Here is a 22728-nt window from a genome sequence, read left to right on the forward strand (position 1 = left end):
GTGAGGGAATTAGATGGGAGAATTAAAAAAGATTACCATGGTCTATGTAACCTCCTCACCGAGGTTTTTTAATGCAAGTACAGAAATTATAGAATCAAATTTTGGTTTTTTGTTTTGTTTTTGTCTGTCAAATATACACCCTTGAATATTAGGGTAGCCCCATTTCTGAAATAAAGAACCTCCAAATCTCAGTGGCTTAACATCATTACAGTTTATTTCTCATGCCTCTTTCCGTCCAATGGTGGTACAGAGGGTAGACTTCATGTGATGACACAGAGAACTCAGCTCCTTCTGTGTGGTGGATTTGACATCCTGCAGGGCCTCTGAGCCCTGCGCTGATCCTTTTGCAACCTGCCTTGAGATGAAGAAGGAAAAGGAGCATGGAGGATCTGCAGGAGTTTAATGGGCCAGGCTAGAGGTGGTGTACATCACTTTCGCCCCCATTCCATTGCCCAGAACTCAGTCACATGGTTCCCACCTAGCTGCAAGGGGAATCAAGAATGTAGTTCGTTGTGTTCCAGAGATAGTCTCTGCTATCATTTCCTATGCTATGAAATCTTGATAAAACTGTTACTCGAGGTACCTATGTTCCCTTGGCCTAATGGTAGACATAGGGCTTTGGTAAGGCTATTTGGAAGATCTTTCTCAGGTATTTGAATCTTGAGTACAGTGACAGAAGAGAGGAAAGTATTTGCAGTTGGCTCATCTTGATGGTAGCGCCCTGTAAAAATCCTTTATGTGTTCCTAAAACCTACACCCTTAGTGCAGCCTCATACTTATCTTTCATAAGGGCTATTTAGCTTTTCCTTCATGTCTGTGAACTACCCACATCCTTCCAAATAATTCTTTTTTTTTGTATGTTATCCACAATTATTCTTTGTTGCCTGTAACCAAAGGAACCTAATTAATACTGAACTTACAGTGTTTTAAAATTATATTCAGTTGTTATTGATATGTGTTTCTCTGTTCACAACACTACTCTCAGATGATGGCTTTATAAGATTTACACAAATAATGTCAAGATTAATTGATTTGTACATAAATCTTTACCCTATTTTTGATTATTTTCTTAGGCCAAATGCCCAGATCAAATGTATGTTTATTAAAATATAGTAATACTAATTATGTACTTCAGTCAATTAAATATTATTATAGAATCTTTTCATATGATACCCATTCCATTTCAGCTTTAGAAAATTGTTTTCAGCATTAATATAATAGCAAACAGAAGAAAGTATACCTGAGCACTACACAACACAGTGCTCATGTTAAAGTTACATCGATGAACCTAACTGTGCCTTGAGGAAATCTGTACAGAAATTCTAGATACAGTATGAGCTTTCCTGGAGAGTGCTGCCCTCTGTTGCAAGAGAAAGGGAGGAAGGGAAGAGTGTAACTAGATCATTAGTGCATCCTTCTGTGGCTTGTTTGGTTTCCATTGCAGTCAGTTCAGATCTGGGATTTAGCAGAGGCCATTCCGTCCCCCTTCCGCGTTGCTTGTCTCTTTTCCTCTACGTAGTAACTTCTCAGCATCCATAAAGCACCAGGCCACAACAGAATCCGTCCACATTAGTCAGTCGGGTCTTTATGAAATTGCCCATGAGGTCTTGTTGTTGCATGTAGACAAATTCAGAGAGTATTTGGTTTGTCTTCTTGGCTTAAGAAATAGGAAATTTGGGGATATAGGGATTCATGATTTTTACTGAGAGAAAAAGCTTTTTCAGCTTTGCATATCTAGAACAATTCATATACAATAATATTCAGCTGTGAAATTGAAGTAGCGTACATTCTTTTAAAATTTACCTCAGGTGTGGCCAACCTGAGTGTTTTGTTGTTGTCTTACTTGTTGTGCTGTTTGAAAAATACATCCTTTACCAAAATATTACCATATATGTTTTGAATTAATATTTAATGCTAAAATAAATATTTAAAGAAGCACAAATACAAAATAAATTAAACGAAGATAACTTACAGAGTAATACAAAAGAAAGAGTATACACTTTTAATAAGAATAGGGTGGAAAAAGTCTTAATTTGATACCAAAGCCAGAAGAAAACAAAAAAGCTTTTTAAAAGGCACCTATCAAAAAGATCTGGTAGGATAATTTTGTGAGCAAATTTTAAAGTAAATAACATTTATTTACTTATATAAATAAACTTCTCTAATGAGCCTGGAACAATTTATAGAAAAATAGGAATATTTCAAAAATGTGTCAATACATGACACTATTGCCAAATCTTATTAAACAGAAAGAGAACTACTGACCAATCTCACTTATAAATATATTGACACCCAAAATCCTAAACATAATAGTGGGAAACAGAATTAAATAAGACACTGAAAGGATTTTAGATTGCAAAAATGTATTAATCATTCTAGACTGCAAAGATAATATTATATTAGTAAGTCAATTAATATACTTTCTTAGCTGCCAACAACATTTGTCTATTTCCAAATCTATTCCTGGTTTTAAAAATAACAAACTGTGAAATAGGATTGGATATATCCTGCCTGAATAAATTTTTTAAATGCATATTGCAAATCTAAGGCCAGCACTATGCTCAGGGAAGAAATAATGGAAGTATTTCCATTAAAGTTAGAAATAAAGATGTCTTAGATCATCATAATAATTTAACATTGTTCTGAACCTCAAGCCAATGCTATTAATTAAAGAAATGAAGTAAGAGGTATACATATTTAAAGGAAGGATGCAAAACTATTTCCAACCAATCAAATTTTATATAAGTTTTAAAAATTTATAATTTTCTGTGAAGCCCTGGAAAACTTCTGGAACTGTTAAGAGAATAAGTAAGGTAGCTAGCTTCAAAATAAATATACAATAATATGCAATCATTCTTCACATACCAGAGATAATCAGTAATAAAGCTACCACATATGCAATCATAATAAACACCAAAAATACAAAGAGTAAAAACTAAAAAGAAATGTGCAGTGATAAAAATTATAAAATTTTACCAAGAAATACACAAGAATTGTCAAATAAATGAAAGACATACCTTGTTTGTGGACAGAAAGACTTGGTGTTGTAAAGATGTCAGTTCTTTAGTTCTTTCTCTAAAACAGACCATAACTTGTATGTAATGCCAGTCAAAATTACAACAGGATTATTTTAAAATTTAACAAAAATTATTTTTAAATTCATCTGCAAAGATGGTAACAAAAATTACGAAAGGACTAGAAGAGAGGGGTACACACTTTTTCTATTAGATAGTAACACCTTGTATTTAACAGTAATAACAATAACAACAGCAACAACATGAATAGTATTGGCGCAGGAAAAGAAAAACTGCCAAGGGACAGAGGATCCCAGAAACAGACAGCAGTCTCACGTATTATAAGATTTAATGCATGACAAATGTGGCATTTTAAATCACAGGGGACAGATTGATTACTCACTAAATAATTGAAGACAACAAACTAGCCACATTAGGGGAAAAATTAAATTTCATAAATTCCAGTTAGATTAAAATTCTTAATAAATGTAAAAAGTGAAGCAAAAGTATGAGTAAACACTTTTAATAACTATAGAATGGAACAAGTCTTTCTAAACTTGACACAAAAGCCAGAAGCCATCGGTGAAAATGAATTTACATACAAATTAAATATTTCTGGGCAACCAAAACAAAAACTCATAATTATTACAGACATTTGGAAAACAGAAAAAAAGTTTAGTAACACACATATTGGACAAAGAATTACTACTGTACAAAGAGCTCTTGAAAATCAATTATAAAAAGAAAAATGGTCAAAGACTATGCATAGTTGATTTACCAAAGAAGAAATTAAAGTAGATCAAAAAATAGAGATGTTCAGTTTCATTATTTTCTCAAATACAAGTAAATTAATAAAAAAATAAATCTTTTAAAACCATAAGATTGGCATCAGATAAATGTCAAAAGCCTAACACTGGCAAAAGAAAAGGAAATTTGGCATTATCAAAAACTTTTGATGGAGTATGAATAGACACAATTTTGGCAGGAGGTCGGTCAATCCATATCATAATCATAAATGTTGCTATTTTTGTAATCCATGATAAATAAATCCCATCCAATCCAACAATCTTTTAACTACAAATTCTCCACAAAGAGATAATAACACAACAGGGAAAACATAAATGCATAAATATGCCTATTATTTTAGCATTCATAAAAGCGAAATTGAAAAGAAACAACAAAATGTCCATCACTGGATGATTGGTTAAAAACATGAGATACTCTGCTACCATTAAAAAATAAGAGTGTAGGTTTTTTTATTTACTGAGGTAGAAACATGATCTCAGCATGTTTTTTGTTTGTTTATCTGTTTGTTTGGTTTTGTTTTTGTTTTTTGAGACAGAGTCTGTCTGTCTCCCAGGCTTTGGCGCATGCAGTGGCGCGATCTCTGCTCACCTCAACCTCCACCTCCCAGGTTCAAGTGATTCTCCTGCCACAGCCTCCCGAGCAGCTGGGACTACAGGCATGTGCCACCATGCCAGGCTAATTTTTGTATTTTTAGTAGAAATGCGGTTTCACCATGTTGGCCAGGGTAGTCTCAAACTCCGACCTCAGGTGATCCACCAAAGTGCTGGGATTACAGGCGTGAGCCACCATGCCTGACTTCTCAGCATGTTTTTAAGTGTGAAAAAATTAACCTGCAATGTAGCATAAACTTATTTACAAAGCATTATGTCCACATAGCTATATGTGTCTACATACATTTAGGTATCTGGAAGTTTATCTCTGAAAGGTGAGATTTTTGTGATTTTATTGTCTTCTTAGTAGCTTTTTCCGCATTTAATTATTTTGTCAATGAGTATGTCGTCTTAACTACAAAATATTAGTTTTTCAAAATAAATAGCCTTACCAACAAGACCACTATTTGCATTGTCTTTGTCCTTCCCTTTACATAAATACTACCACACCTTATCAATCTTGTGATATATTTTCTTCACATTTTCTTTCACTAGGATGCATCTTAAAATAGATGGCATTGGCCGGGCACAGTGGCTCACGTATGTAATCCCAGCACTTTGGGAGGCCAAGGCAGGCAGATCACGAGGTCAGGAGTTCGAGACCAGCCTAGCCAACACAGTGAAACCCCATCTCTACTAAAAATAAAAAATTAGCCGGGCGTGGTGGCAGACACCTGTAATCCCAGCTACTCAGGAGGCTGAGGCAGGAGAATTGCTTGAACCTGGGAAGCGGAAGTTGCAGTGAGCTGAGATCACGCCACTGCACTCCAGCCTGGACAACAGAGCTAGACTCTGTCTCATAAAAAAAAAAAAAAAAAAATAGATGGCATCTCACAATTGTTGTTGGCCAGGAGGATGTCATGACATAGTTGTCATTGCCTGTGCACATACAAAGTTGGTCATGGTTATTCATATTGTCATCAATTAATTAATGCATTATTGGTACAGTTATATGTCACCTGACAGGGACACATTCTGAGAAATGCAATCATTAGGCAATTTTGTCATTGTGCAAACATCATCACAGAGCATACTGAAACTAGATGGTATAGTCTGCCACACATCAAGGCTATACAGGATAGCCATTATAATCTTATGGGACCACTGTCATGTATGCGGTCCACCCTTGAGTTATGCAACACATGACTGTACAGCATTTTTTGAGTATAACTGGTATTTAAAATTACTTTGGTTACTACTGGTACATAACTAATTACCTCAAACCTTGGTGGCTTAAAATAACAACAAGCAGTTTATTATCTCTCACAGTTTCTGTGGACCAGAAATTTGGGAAGGGTTTGGCTGGGTGGTTCCAGTTAAGAAATGTCTCATGAGCTCTTCAATACTAGCTGGAACTGGTACAGCAGAAGTGGAGCAAGCAGGAGCAGCTGGAAACTGGCAAAGCATCTTTCATCATGTAATTTCAGGGCTTCTCCATGTAGTCCTTCTGGAGTTGGGCTAGTCTGGGCTTCCTCACAGCATGGCAGCCATAGGGTGGTCAGACAGTTAACATGGAGGCTCTGGGCTTCAGAGCAAGCATTCCAGCAAGCACGGTGGAAGTTGTATCATCTTTTCGGACCTAGCTTCAAAAGTCATACTGTACCACATCTGAGGCATTCTTTGGTTACCAGCAAGACAGAAACTAGCCTGGATTCAAGTGGGGAGAAACCAAGCCTCCCCTTTTAATGTGGATATAGTAAGGTGCCAGAAGCATGTGTGCAACAAGAGCTATTATTGTAGTCATCTTTGGGGAAAAAAAAATCTATCACAAATGTTTTCAAAAATGTTACACCATATTTAGCATTGAAATGTAGTTATTTTAAATCCAGAAAGGTACTGCAAGATAAAAATAAAACCATTTCTTTATCTGTTGAACAGAGCTCTTTCAATAAGTGTAAAATAAAAATTCTAAGTGATAAGAAAGCAGTGCCTCATAGTTCAATCACCAGAATTTATTCTTGCTTAGTAGTTGTACCAGAGATGTCTTTCATTTCCCCTTGCAGATCCACTTCCCACACTCCTTGTGAGGCTAATGGTTAGACAATGTGGACGTGCTCCTGTGCCCTCTGGCTTCACATTGGGTTGGACCAATGAGGAGGCCTGGCAGGAGATGGGAGGGAGGGGGAGAGTAAGGGCAGAGCATTGGCTGCTCCCTTGCTCCCTTGCTCCCTCCTGGGAGCTTACCTGACCCACTCAACCTGCTCCACAAAGCTCTCCCCTTCCAGGTGTCTGTAACATCTTCCTCCTCTCATTCTTTTGTGGTGAGGTAGTGACAGCTTTTTAAATTCTAACCCCAGCTTCCTGCACATTTTTTTGTGGTTCCTCTACACCTTTGTAAATAAATCCCCTGCTGGTAGAGAGGTGCACAGAACAATGCTGCATCTTACAAGTAATGACATCTTAGAAAAAATTAAGTACAGCTTTAAAACTGACTCATTCTCTTTCACTTTACATGTTAGCAAGATGTGCAGAGACTGGCCTGTCCAAGGCCTTCCCACTGTCGGGAGGTAGGCTGGTGGTAGGCGAGAGCTAAGGGGAGAGACATGAGAAAAATTCCCCACTGTAGAAGGCTATGGCTACTGGACTCAGGGCAATGATGCACTGTAGTATCTTCTATGCTGGAATTCCCTTGTGCTAAAGCACAGTTCTCATGTGTTGCAGTAATATTTTCTCAGTGTTACAGCCTGATCTTATCTATGGCCTAAGTAGGGCCTAAACCCACCCTTGCTGTGTAACAGAAATAGAAAAACAGCAAGAAGGGGGAACTGGTTACCAGACAGCAAGCAGTGACCTAAAAAAGCAGAGGATGCCTACATAAAAACACCTGAGTGAGCTGACAAGTAACGAGCAGAGTGGAATAAGGACATGAATGCTCTGCGGTGTCCCCGACATCTGGGGTGGAAAAGGTAAAAGACAGTACCCCCTTCTGCCACATATGACTCAGGGTGCCAAAGGAGAGAAGAAGGGGATCCCTGCAGACTAGGATGCCTAGGTTTCCTACAGGTTTAATCATATTTAGGTGAATGTATTTCTTGAATGCTCTTGTGCATGAGCCCATTCTTAGCCAGGTATATGCATTTTAGTGGTGGGAGCAAGCTAGAACTTTCCAAATCACCTTGAAATCTGCTTCACAGTTAGCAATTTAATACTCCCAGATACACCAGACATTCATTGCATTGAAAACCGGGCATATTCTTTTCAAATAGGATTGGAAGAAGGGACATTTTCCTACTTTCATCTGATTCTTTTGAAAGTTACCAGAAAAGAGTATCCAGACTCTGATTGGTTGTGGGAAGTTGCTTTATAAAAAGTCAGTTAACTTTTTTGAATAAAAGCATTATCTCATAGATGACTGATAAGCTAATTCCAACAAAAATGAACCCTATTTTTTCTAATATAATAATTCTAATTATTAAAATTCATCAAGTAAAATGCACTGATCACTATAATTAATTAATTAATTAATTAAAAGGATCCTGAGGAAAGCCAGAGCTTTGTCACACCATGCACAGTTTATGGTGATAGAGCTTTTGCAACTTTCTCCTTCTCTACTCTCTCCTCTTTTATTTGCCAGATTATAAACATTTCTTCTACATGCAAAGATCCTCTGACTCCACAATTGTAGTCGATACTTATCTTCTTTCACCTGTATATTTATGGTGTCTCCTAAAGATAAGCTATGATGCTATATTTTGCCAAAGGTGTTCACCTCCTTTGAATGTGAATTTCTCCAGCATAATTCTTTAGTATTTCAAACGCAAATGAGAGTTATCTGAAAAATAATCCACAAGACACCTCCCCTCATTCTGAGGCTTTTCTACTTTCATGTGTTAATGGATTGATAACATTTGTTGTGGAAGGTAAGGAAGTAGATGTTTCTTTATACTACTGGGCCCCCACCTAAAATCATGCAGGTCTCCAAAACTCCACTTACCTACGGCAGCAACCCTGGGTAAATATTACCAGGAGTCTCAATTGTCCACATGTGCAATGTTTGATGTATACACTTTATATCATAATTAGTAGGTACATAAGTATAAAATGTTACACAATACAGTCAGTGAAGCAAAATGTTCACTCTTAAAATGCAAACTTTGAGATATTAGAAATGGAAAAACTGAAGGAGCTTTTGCCATGTTTCTTTCAGTACAAGTTCTCTATTAGGCAGAATTATTTTAGTTGCTGATGTCAGAAACCCAATTCCAATTAAAACAAAAACTGAAATCTACTCGCTTGTAAAACTGGGAAAGGTCAGGGGTGATGTGGGCCTCAGGCACCATGAATTAAATGAATAACTATGGTGTTATTTGAATTTGTTCACCTCCTGACTGTTTTTCTCTGCATGGGCAGCTGACAACCTCGGCAAGGCAGAAGTCACCATGAAAGCTTCCCTTTCTCAAGTATTTACCATTCAAAACTTTACGGAAACTCATTAACATAAATGGCAATGATATTAGATGACCTTAATTTTGAAGGCAAATAAAAGGTTTTTGGAGGATGCTGTTGCATTGCTGCTAGGAATATAAATTGGTCTAACCACTTTGTAAAACTATTAGGCAGTATTTACTAAAGCAAAATATACATGTGGTCTATGGCCCAGCAGTTCCACTTCTGGGTATGTTCCCAAAAGAACTGAATGCTTGTGTTTATAAAAAGGTATGTGCAAGAATAGTCATAGCAGCATTATATATAACAGTCTACAAATGGAAACGAAACAATTATCTACCAATAATAAAATGAATAAATTGTGTTATATGCATACAATGGAATATATATAATTTTGAAAAGAAACAGCTAGTCCTACACACAGCAAGATGAATAGATCTCATAAACATTGAGAAATTAGACACCAGAGAATACATATTATATTATTCTATTTATACAAAGTTCAAAAACAAGGAAAACTAACTTATGATAATAGAGGTCAGAATATTAGTTACCTTTGCAGTTATTGAGTGGTGAAGGTATAAGTGATCTGTTAGGGTGCTGGAAATGCTCAATAATAAAGAAATGGTAGTTATATGGATATGTAAAACTTCACCAAACTTTGATGTTCTTTATTGAATAAAATATACCTCACCAGAAAGTTTAAAGAAAGGAGAAAAAAAAGGTGCTTAGAGCAATAAAAAAAAAAAAAAAAATACCTATGCCTGATATGCGATTGTCTTCTGGGCATACACATAGTACTCATCTGAGTACCCATCCAGTTATTAAAAAAAAATTCCTAAGAATTGACATTTAATGTAACTTGTATATAAAATATTTGACTTTAAATACCTAATAAATGTTCGAACATTCACATATTTTACTTTATTATATTCTTATTTCTTCTTTACAATATGTCTTAGAGTTCTAATAATTATAATTTTGAGAGCCTGTTTCTACTGTCAGTTTTTCCTTCTGGTTCTTACTTATTTCATTATGTGTTTATATGTTTACTATGTACTGATAATGTCCTTGTAACAATATTAATGGGAATCCTTTGAAGACTAGACTTCTCCAAAGAGGATTTATGTCTGATAGTTTCAGGTGCCTGGAAGTATTAGCAACACACTCTGACCCACCTCCCACCAAATTCAGAAGCTTGGGGTCCCATAGACCACCTAGACAATGTGAACCAAGCCTGCAAATCTGTTTTAGAACAGACTATGGCTCCAACTTCTCAGGAAAGTATGTTTCCCCCTTTTTTCTTCCCTCCAACCAACTCAAGACAACCCTATCCAAAGATACCAAGGGGTAGAAATGGGAATTGAGTATTAGTGAGGCTGAAGTGGCTTTAGTTGTATTTAGTTTTTTCTCACACTGCTAATAATATAAAGGACTGCCTGAGCTGGGTAATTTATAAAGGAAAGAGGTTTAATTGACTTACAGTTCTACATAGTTGCGGAGCCCTCAGGAAACTTACAATCATGGCAGAAGAGGAAGCAAACACATCCTTCTTCACAAGGTGGCAGGAGAGAGAAGAGTGAGGAGTGAAGGGAGAAGAGCCCTTATAAAACCATCAGATCTCATGCGAACTCACTATCACAATAACAGCATGGGGGAAACTGCCCCCATGATCCAATCACCTCCCACCAGATCTCTCCCTAGATACATAGGGATTACAATTTGAGATGAGATTTGGGTGGGGACACAGAGTCAAACCATACCAGTTGTGGACTTTTACCCTCGGGATATCTCTGCTCTTTAAGGTCTGATCTTAATTTGGGGAGTCTCCTATTTGACTCTCCTTCTTCGGAGATCCCTTCATTTCTGTACTTGAAGCCCAACAGAAGTGAACCCCAGCTGCCCCTTACAGGCGGTTCCCTCAGAACAGAAGAGCTTTGGGCTCTGCTTACTTCTATGGGTTGGTTTCCCTCTCTGTTTCTTTACTATGTTGTCAGGTGCTCTCAAGGTGTTTTTCTATTTTAATTTTATCCAGCTATTTTATTTCTTTTTACTAGAATTGTTGGTCTGAATAACATAGCCCACAAATTATACTTGAATCTTTCATTTATTCTTATCAACTTTGGTATTTTTCTGATACAAAAAGAATTTCCAAAATTAGATCACAGTTCATGATTCTAAACTCATAAAATAGAAGGATCCTTCTTATTATAATGAAAAGAACATAACTCTTCTAATTATCATGGAATTTCAGAATAAAGCCCCAAACCAAAGACAAGAGGTGACTGTTTCCTCCACATTCTGAAGAGGAACTGTGGATCCACCAGACACCTCCACTCAAGCTTGGGTGAGAATTAACTGGTTCTTTGACCCTGCAAGCCCCTCCATTCCCATCCTACCTAGCCCTTCTAGGCAAAATACCAAGTATGTTTTAAGAGGGTCAGGGTGGTACTGACTTCCAGGCCTTAGGGGCAAGAATTTTGGATTTTGTCCTCTCTACTCATGAAGAAAGAAAGCGCTCTCCCTTCCAGACCAAATGACAGAGGCTCCTAGAGAAATTTTAAGAAACTGGAGGTTCTAGCAATAAGGTACCCCAGCAGGACGAGAGTGAGCTGCAGAAGCTTAGGGTGGATCCAATAGGGTGTTGTGAGAGAATTTGAGAGAGCCTTACATGAGTTCTCTGGAGTGCAGAGGTCAACCTGAATATAGAGACCAGCGCCTGCCTCTGGCCTACGTCAGAGTTTCTGACACTTTAATGTGCACATGAATCACCTGGGGATCATGGTAAAAAGCAGATTCTAATTCAGTGGGGCATGGGTGGAGCCTCAGGTTCTTCTGTATTTCTAGCAAGGTTCCACATGATGCTGCAGGTCCCCGACCACACTTTAAGTAGCCATGGCCTACGGAATTCTGAAAGTGGGAGGCTGTCTAGAACAATCCTCCAAAGCAAGGTGGAAGAAAAAACAGTAGTGCCCAGTGAGGAGCCACACTTCTAGCTCTTGGCATGGCCAAGATGTGTGACATTGCCCTTGTGCAAAATATAGGTCACAGAAGTAGGTAGGCTTGAGCTGGCTTGAATGTGACACCCAGAAGGATGGCCTGTAAGAAACAGAATCCCAGTAGTAGGAGGTCATGGAGCTTAGGGGGTCTTGGAAGAAGTTATCTGGAGAGCACAGAACCCACATCAGAATGGATGTGTGTCTAATTAAACCAAAACATAACTCACAAAACATCAGCCCGAAGACACCTGCCATATCAAAGAACAACAATAACACCAGCTAACTAAAAATACTTCTGTTCCTTTTCCTCATGTGTTCCATTTCCTCTCATCTTTCCTCCTCTTCCAACCAGGGAAAAAAGTGAAAGGTGGGATGTGTGAAACAAGAGACCACACTGTCTTTTGCACAAAAGGTCCCTGAGTTAAAGACCTCAGGTTAGGGCTGAGCTTCAGACAAAGGACTTAAACTGGCTTTGGCACTGAAGTTTTCATCTGTATCAGAATGGACTTTTTAATACTTCATTCTTTATCATTGAAAGGACATTTTCTTATCCCTGAAGGTGACCAGAAAGTTTTGGGCTTTGGCCACATTTGTGTTTAGGGACCAGGAAAAGAGATTTGATGACCAAAGAGAAAAGAATGGTGAGAAGAAAATCCTGGACATATCTGTATCCTTCATGAGGTTCAGCCCATTCCATAAACCAATTCTATTAATACTTCATTGGCTCAATTTATAACCATTGCCTTAGCCAATTTGCTCATAAATCAAGGATTACCTGTATTTCAAATAATCACTGAATACCTCAAGAAGCAAGCTTCTTTCCAAACAATTTCAGGTTTAAAAGAATGAGATCTTATTAAACCAATCAACATGACCCTAGGTTTTTAGTAAAGTGATCAATTGCTTTTATTTTATATTTTTTATTCATTTGTATCAAGTTACCTATATATCTAGGCATGTAAAAATATGTAGTCCTCTTCATGTTGTCAGAAGTGTCCAGATGGTTTGATGCCTTACATGGAAAGAAAATCAGCAGTTAAATTCTAAAGAGGGAACCCTCTGGGAACAGATCAAAAATAAGAATGTCGTGTTAAGGGGAATATTTTTGGCTAAGGACTAGATTGAGAATTAGAAGAGTAAAAGAAATTTAAAGGTGTTTTCCCCAAAATAAGCTGCAAAAGCCAACATCCTATAAAAACTAGTTCCTTACATTACGAATATGTACATTAATCAATTGAAAAATGGGTGAAGATATGAGCAGGCAGTTCACAGAAGAGGAACTCACTAGTAATCAGGGAAGTGCAAACTTAAAAACACAAAGTGATAGCATTTTGCACTCTTTGGACACGCAAAAACTTAAAAGTTGACGATACAAAATGTTTGAGAAAATACGGATATAAGAGAATTCCCATACACTGTTGTGGGAGTGCAAAGTAAGGCAACCACTTAAAATGTGGCAAAAAATCTAGGTAAGGATATACACACCCTCCTACATAACAACTCCACTTTCAGCATACTGTTGGGCATCTAAGCTTTTTACACATATACTCCATAAAATAATTTTGGAAAATTATGCAGTCACTTGAAATTTTTTAAATTGAGATGTAATTTTAATAATAAATTTAAATACTTGCAAAATATATAATTTTGAAATTGTTATAAATACTGACATTTACAAAATAAAACTGTGATGCCATTCTTTCAAAAGTGGTATCAGATAACCATTACCATCTATTTTTTTAAAATACACAAGCAGCTTTTCTTTAACATTTGGAAAAATTTACCTGGTTTCCTTTTTTTGTTTTGACTTGTATTTCCATTCCACTTTATTACTGAAGTTTATAGTAACATATTTTTATGCTTAAATATCTTTTATTGACCACTCTAGCATATTGTTACAGAAATGTGTATATAATGAAAAACTGAAAAAATATTTTTCTTATGACTTTAAGATGGTGAGGATTAAAAAATTTTTCTTGATTAAAAAAATTATTATCACTTTAAATGGTAATTTAATTATTAGCAATTCCTCTTTAATTACTACTAAATTACTATTGATCAAAAGCTAAATAAATGTATTACAAAGTTTGATAAGTAATTATTAAATATGAAATTTTATCGAGAATGCATCTTTTAATTAAATTAATGAGAATTTTTCATTCATTTAGTTTATATATCCAGAGATGAACATTGTTTACTGCTAAAATGAAACCAGATTCACTGTAAATTCATAGCAAAATAAACGGAAGGAAGCTACCAGTAGTACAAGGCTTACCAACAGTATGTTAATGATGAAGTGTATTTTTTACAGTAAAATCCATGACATATACCTGTTATGTAAATTTAATAAGTACATGATAAGAATGAACAAATGAGTGAAGAATTAGTTGATGGATAACAGTGAGCAGGGACATTGAGTCCAAATAAAAAGTGTATATAGATTTATAGTATCCAATAATTTTGTCAAAGGGAATGGAAATCTTTCTCAGTCTGAATAAATGTTTAAGAAAATATAAAACACTAATTTATTTTTAATGTATGTTTACTTTACTTAAAAGTGTAATATTGATCTACAGGAGACAAACATGGACATTTTTACCTCCTCCCTTCTCAAACTTGCAAATAATGCACGTGAGCCCAGTAAATAGGAGCAGTCACCAAAGTCTTTCTCCTTTCTCAGAATAAGAAATCCAGGCTATGCTTCTCAACACACTGGTGTTTCCCAGATTGCCTTTTGCAACTCCTGAATATTCTTACATGGGTAAATACCAAAATTTTGTGATGAGTTCACTGTCCCAGTGGAATACACACCAATGCCCTCTATATTTCTTACCAGTTTTGCTCTCACAGGACTCCCCACTCAGGAGTGATGTGTACTTTAACAATCAGGAGAAGTAATAGAAGAGATCATTAAACAAAAATTGTCCTCCAACCCACTGTACAATATATCTGAATTCAGATCATTCCTTCATGGGTCAAAAGACCATTTCTAATCCCACTAGCTTTGCCAGATTTACCAAACTCACACACGCATACAAATGTACACGATGTCCAGTTAAATTCAAATTTCAGTAAACGACAAATAATTTTCTAATGTAAGTATGGGAGAAGAAGATGGCGAATAAGAAAGTGGGAACTTGCATGTGGCTCTCAGGCTGTCAATATCAGGATCTGAAAACTGACTCCTTTAACAACCATTCATACCGAAAAAGCCTCTGTGTTTGTGTGCGCATACACATGTATAGGTAGGTGCTCTCATGTGTGTTTGTGTGTTTTTGAGTGCATGCATGTGAGTGTATGTTGGCAGGGGGGCGGCGTTTTTTCAGTGCGTTTACCCTAATTTGAAGACCAATGTCCTGGGAGGGGCACGGCTTCCCAACAGGTCTGCATTAAATGGGCACATGGGTTGTGATTTATGCCACAAGATACTGACCTCCTTAGCCCTTACGGCAGCCCTGGCTTAGAGGCACAGTGACATCTGGCAGGGCAATCCAAGTGAAAAAGGTTGGGAAGCCCCATATGGAAGCTATTCTCACTAATATGCAAGGTGACACATCCATAAATGCTCACAGCAGCATTCTTTATAATTCCAAAAAAAAAAATCTGGAAATAAAATGTCCACGAGAGGGAAAATGGATGAATGAATTGCAGTGTATTCAATTAACCAAATATTATCATAAATTAAAATTGATGAACTTGATTTACATCTCCCAATTTAAAGAGATCTCAAAATCCTAGCATTGAGAAAAAAGCAGGTTGCAGGAGAATGCACACAATATGGCAGTATGTGTAATATTTACACAGTTATATAAGGTTTTGAAAGACAAAAATATTGTATATTAAAAGCATTCAAGCATTGATTAGAAGGATGCACAGTAACTTCAGAGAAGTGCCTGCCACTGAAGGAAGAAGGGAGACTGGGAAGGAGGAGTAAACACTGGCAGCAGACATCCTTCAGACATCAAGGCATCAGGTTTTGTTCTCAGTTCTTTATATTTTTATTCACTTAATCCTCTCAACAACTCTATGAGGTACTGGATAGTATTATCTCCATTTTGCAGATGAAGTATATGAAGCCCAGAAACAGGGAGATTAGAAAATTTGTCTAAGGTCACACAGCTTTCATAAAGGGCACAAAATGGGTTATAAACTGTACATTTAAATTTTTCTTTTATTAAAATAATTTGAAGTAAATATGATAAAATGATAATGTAACAGATGAGTGGGTCTTAGATGCTTCACCCATTGCCATTTGTTTGAAATATTAAATTTAAAACTCTGCTTTATTCTTTCATAAGTTCACATTTGTCTAATAAGATCATTCTAAAATTCTGGTTATGGTTTCTTTAAAAAATATACATCTTTTCCTTAACTGTCCTCACTAATAGCAGGCAAATTAAATATATTAGTGTCCTTTTTAATGTTTGCTATGGTGAAATGGAAATAAAAACATTTTATCTGTCTTTATATTAGACAATTTTGCTGTAAAACTGCATCCCACACTAGAATTCGTGTTATAATATTTAAGAAGTGTTTTTTGTCCAAAAAATTTGTACTCTGCATGATCCAAATGGGTGGATGGAAATTAGGCCAAATTTTCCCTTAATTGATTGAATTAAGTAAAGTTTTTTTTACAGAGAAATTAAATGCCAATATGTAAAAGCTTGCTACAATTAAAATTTTAAGAGCCAAGAGAATAAGTAATTTGAAGAGTAATCTCTGATTTATGTGCTCAGAAAAAATTTCAGGTGTTAATTTTATCTCCTCACTCAAAATATATTCTAATATTTCATACAAAGTTGTTGATGAGGAAATTGATGGTCACTAGAATTGCTCTCTGGGGCTGGGAGAGCAGCCGAAGCTGCCCCACAGAAGCAGATCGCCACAAAGACCAGGAGCTGAAGGCAACTGGCAAATACTTCCTGACAAATCTCAGGAAGTAACCTAATTACCTTCATTCATTTTGCTTTAAAAATACAGGGAATTCCCTCAGTTCTCTGCTCTAATGTTGGCAGAAAACAGACCTGGCCCAAGTCATGTAGATCAGTTTAGATAACAGCAGGCTTTCAGCTTCTGGGGCCCCTGGAAGGTCTGTAATTAAACAATTCTAGGATTTACAGAATCCTAGTCAAGGAGGCACACACTTTGAGCTGCTTTCTCCACGACCAACTTGTCCCATTGTGAGAAGTTTCCATCAATACTCTTTGGGTTCAGACACTGATCAAAGAAGTTGCTTGCCTCAATGTAACGATATGCCATGTAAGAAGAGGATATTGCACCTGAATGGATTCAGGTATTTGATTAATTGGCAGTTAAGAGACAGCAGAAGATAGAATGGAACACAGGGCAGATAGGTTTCAATGAGGAAATTATAGAAAGGTACACACTATAGGGCAATAGAAGTTAGGGCAGGTTATTAGGGTTTTCCAGAGAAACAGAACCAATATATGAAAAGGGAGGAGACTGAGAGATTTATTTTGAAGTATTGGCTCACATGATTGTGAAAGCTAAGAAATCCCATGATCTGCAATTTGCAGGCAGGAGACCCAGGAAATCCAGTGGTGTAGTTCAGTAGGAGGCCAAAGGCCTAGGAACTGGTGTGCTGACGGTCCCTGTCCCAGGGCAGGAGAAACAGTCAGACACAAAGCAAATTTTCCCTTCCTCCACCTTTTCGCTCTATTCAGGCCCTCAACAGATTGGATGATTCTCACCCATACAGAAATGGGCAATCCGCTTTAATGAGTGAACTGATTGAAATGCTAACCTTATCCAGACACACCCCAATAGACACACCCGGAAATAATGTTTAGACAAATATATGGGTACCCCATGATCCAATGAAGATGATACATAAAATCAGCTATCACAGGCAGGCTGCAAAAGAAATGCATAACCAGGAAAAACCATCAGGATACCCAGGAAATTGAAAAACCCAAGAATAGGATGAGGAGGCAAGAATCATAATCTTTGTGCCCTTCACAATGATCTAGGATTTGACCCTGAACTTGAGGACTCTGTCGTATTTAGTATAATAAAGAAGATATCTGAACACCCTAGAGTGAGTCTCCTCAGAGTTCAGTTGCAGATTTCCAGGTCCACAAAACCAGTCATCAACCAGTGAGATGTATTTTGCAGGAAGGAAGAATATAATGAAAAGTACAGGCTGGGCGTGGTGGCTCACACCTGCAATCCCAGTACTTTGGGAGGCTGAAGTGAAAGGATTGCTTGAGGCCAGGAGTTTGAGACCAACCTAGGCAACGTGGTGAGACCCACCCCCCCATCTCTACAAAAATATTTTTAAAATATTTTAAATAATAAAAAATCATGACAATGAAAAGTACAAGTCAGCTGAACTCAAATTTTTCTACTTACAAGTTAATGTCATGAGCTCCTTTAGCCTCAGTTCCTTCACCCATAAAATAGAGATAACAGTTTTTAGGATTGTTGTGAAGACCATCAGAATGACTGATGAGTAATAAACAATTAAATGTGAGATGCTATCATTGACATGATACACACACACACACACACACACACACATATAAAATGGTAAAAGTGTACACCTTGGCCAATGTCAATAGTTTGCACTCAATGGCTAATATTCAACACATATTTTACAAAGATCTTATCTTTGTTTTGTTGACAAACATTTGATCAGTTTCTTGGCTATAAGGAATGTTATGTATTGATCCTCATTTGACCCTGTGCTGGTGCCAATATTATTCAATTATAAGAGGGGTTGATTGATGAATACAAAAATACAGTTATATAGTAGAAATAAGATCTAGTGTTTGGTAGCACAATAGGGTGACTACAATTAATAATTGTACATTTCACAATAACTAGATGAGTATTTTTGGAATGTTCTCAACACAAATTATAAATGTTTGAGGTGATGGATATCCCAACTACCCTGATTTGACCACTACATACCTTATGCTTGTATCAAAATATCACATGTATCCTGTAAATATGTACAATTATTATGTACCCATAACAACTGAAAATAAAATAAACTTCATTAACATGAGGAATCACTGAATCATGTGGGAATTTGCCAGCTCAGCACTTGTCATAAGTTTGTTTAATATAGTTGCTGCCTTGGCATCCATTTTTAGCTTTGACATAGTTATCTGAAACCTAGTCATAATCCGTCACCACTGGCCTAGTGAAAACTTCCCCTCCCTTTGTGGAACTGTTGATCACACAAAACCTAATTGTCAACACCAGAGTCATATAAATAAGTTCCCACCCCCCCAATTTTTCAGATATTTTCTTGAAACTAGCCAATCCACAATCCCCTTGGGAAAGCCTAAGGGATAACCATGGACCTTAATAAGGACAAAGTCCACAGGTCCTCTCTCTGTCTAGCTCCCCAACTGCTGGTTGAGCTCCCTGTGACCTCCAGACTTACCATGGGCCTCCTGTCAGCACCCCTAATTCTCTGGGTCCTGTAATAATTTCTTGCTTCATGCATTTTGGTTTCACCTCCTCATTGTGCCTCACTTGACCAACACACTCCAACCTAACTTTCCCCTGGTCAGGTCTCTTCTAGAGAGCAGCTATCTTGGCTGATGGCCACCCTCAAGAGAGGCCTTAAGACCAAATGAGAAAGAAACCATAACAATAGATGTCACTTAAACATCTATATGTCTTTAAATATCATATTTGTAAACTATCTAAGGTGATCTGTGGATTATTTTCCTCTACAAGCTTCCTGGATTTTTGGTACCAACAGTAAGTACTGAGCACTAAAGGGTATGTAAGAGAGAGCTTGTGAACAAATGGTGCATTTCTTTGGCAAGATTCTATAACCATATACTAATGATTTGGATATTATTTCACACTGAGCATGCTTTTCCCCACTAACAGCACACAGAACTGGCTAGGTAATTCAGTCTGCCAGCACGTTGGGAACAGCAATTTTTAACATATGGATCCCAGACCACCTGTACCAGAATCACCTGCTAGGCTGCCGAAAAGCCGTCTTCACTCTGCATCTCCTCACCCCCACCCCTGCACCAGACACAACATACAAGAGTCTCTTGAAGTGGGGCCCAGGAATCTTCATGTTTAACAAGCTCCCTAGTTAATTCTTACTCAGAGTGAAGTTTGAAAACTGGGCTTAAGATATAAAATGATGTGATTACTTGACAGTAACATTTCAATATCACAACATTTTGCCTTCAAACTGTTGGGGACATTTTGTCAAAATGTAGTCTTTAAGAAAAATTTCATTAATATGATCATTCTAAAAATAAAATACCTTTCAAAGCATTCAGATCAGCATTATGGATACAAGTTAATTGTAGATAACTAAAGAGGAAAAACAGGAAGAAAAAGTTTCAGTTGTTCGCAGGTTCTGCTTCCTGACTGTTTCAGAGCACATACTGAAGCAGGCAGCTTCTCTGCGTCAGTACTGCAGGTGTAGTTCTCAGGCACAAGGGGTTCCTTGCGGGTCTTCACTTTCAGTGAACAATGGTCAGTTTTTGTTGTTGTTTTTTCTTCGTTATATTTGTTCTGAATATATTTATTGAAATGTAGTTTTATGTCTTTTAAATCTTCTGTATGTTTTTGCACCTCATTTTTTTTGCCTCAACATACTTCAACAAGATTTTTTGCCTCAATGCATTTTTCTTATAACTCATTTTTATTAATACCTATGTAACAGATTTTAAAAATTACTTCTTCACCAAATATTGTGTAGAGCAAAGCACTGCTCCATACCATACTCCTTTAAATGAATTCAGACAAAACACAGCTCTAGTGTTTTAGTATTTTCTTACCTGCAAAAGAGTAGAGAGTTGTATTAGATCATCCATAAGATTCTCCAGCTCTGTGATTGCCTGTGGATATGGTTATAGCTCATTTTTCCTACAACTGGATCATGTACTTTGTGAATTATGCATAACAAACTTTTATATGTACAGCTGACTTTCTGCTGCCTCTCATCACAGCTTTGAACCACTTCTCCTACTGTGAGATTGTGTGGGTTTAAAGAATAAAGAGCATTTTAATAATAGCCCAATCAAAATGTAATTAGGAAAAGGTAATTTGGTACCAAAAATATTACACAATACCACATCAAAGATAAATTTCAGATATTTCTTATCATCTGCTATTTTAGATTACCATTTTCCCCCTCCACTAGTACAGGTATAATTCTTTCATCTTGGCTTTTTTAATGTACCAAAGACTAAACAGAACTGTTAGCTGCAAATCTACTTCTGATACTTGTCACCCTCTCTCACTTTGTTTCATATCAGCCACAGTAAATTTTCTTTTACATTTTTATTGATGACCACATCATATCTCTGTTAACATGTACTGCATAAGCAGGTTTTCTTTAAAAAAAAAATGTATTTAACCCAGCAGCAACTTAAAAAACAAAGTATTTTAAATTAAGACATTATATTCCTTTTTCAGAGAACACGTAGACAAAACAAATCTAAAGGGTGATCCAATTAAATAAATTTCTGTCTCTGGGGGCTAGGACCTCTGAGTTGGTTCTCAAAGTCTGCATGTTTCACATTCAGTACCTAACAAGATATTCCTCACTGTAAGCTTAAAGTAAGCAATGACATCACAATATGCATTACTCTGAGTTGTTTTCAAAACGTGCTGACCCTCTGAAAGTTTCCAAATGGCTTCTTTGTGTGCTGTTACAGACCATCTGGCTAGCTGTAGATAAACAAGTTTCAACATATGGGCCATAGCACATACATGGCTCTGCTCCACTAGCGCAGAAAATTAAGAAAGGGATGCTCTCATGATATGAGTAGCTAACTCATGCAAGAGAAGCAGGACCATGTAGTGGAGGGACTGACCTAAGTGGCACATAGAATAGCTTAATTCCAGTTCCTTCTCTTCCACTCACTGGGCATGTCGCTGGATCACAGCAAGTCTTCTTTGTTTCCCCATATAAACATTTTTAAAAAGTGCCAGTGAACTCTTGCCTCTCTCTCCTTCCCTCCCTCCTTCTCATTAAAACATACCCATTATGGGCCTACCATATATATGTTCCCAGCATGGTGCTAGGTAATGGGCATATTGTTGAGAAAAACAGACATGGTCCCTACCCTTGAAGATTTACTGGACAATAATGAAGGCATACATCAAATAAATGAGATCAGGAAGAATATCACAAACCAAGAGGGAAAGCATGTGTGAAGGTCCTGAGATCAGAAGGAGCATGAACAATTTTTCAAGACTCCAATATTTAGAAACATTTATAGCCATTAAATTGAAAACTAAATTGACAATGAAAATGCTGAAAGGGAAATTCCCACTATCTCCAGATGGTAATTCAATTATTATATTAGCATAAACTATTTGAAAAAATTGCCTGCATTTTCCATTCATATTTTTGACCCACTGCCTGCAATCAATGAACCTAATAAAACTACATGAAAGTATGATCATCAAATACATGCACAAGCATATCAAGCCCATGACAACATAATCAGTGCTTTCAGTTATGAAACAGTTGCTAGAAAACCTAGGAACTCTGAGTGTCTCCTGTTTAATATTTACAGAATAAAACTAAATGCTAAGGCAACAGTGATTCAGTTATCTCTTACAAGTAAGTGCTTTACTTCTCAAGCATGGTTTCCCAGTACTCAGCCTTGCCAGAAAATGACAGCTGATACCCTAGAGTGAGAAGAGGAATAGTCCTTCTTGCTTGAACAGTCATTATATATAAAATGTTCATTTCAATGATTTTCCCAATTCTTAGTTAAAACAAAAGCTGTGTCTTTGGCACAAATTATGTCATATGTGAAACTGTATTAATGATTTATTTTTCTCATCCCCTTTCCATTTCTACCTTTTCCTTTCATTTGCTGCCATATATTTAAAGTACAGTATACACAT

Source organism: Pongo abelii, chromosome 8, assembly GCF_028885655.2.
Source record: "Pongo abelii isolate AG06213 chromosome 8, NHGRI_mPonAbe1-v2.0_pri, whole genome shotgun sequence".
In the NCBI taxonomy this organism is placed as follows: Eukaryota; Metazoa; Chordata; class Mammalia; order Primates; family Hominidae; genus Pongo; species Pongo abelii.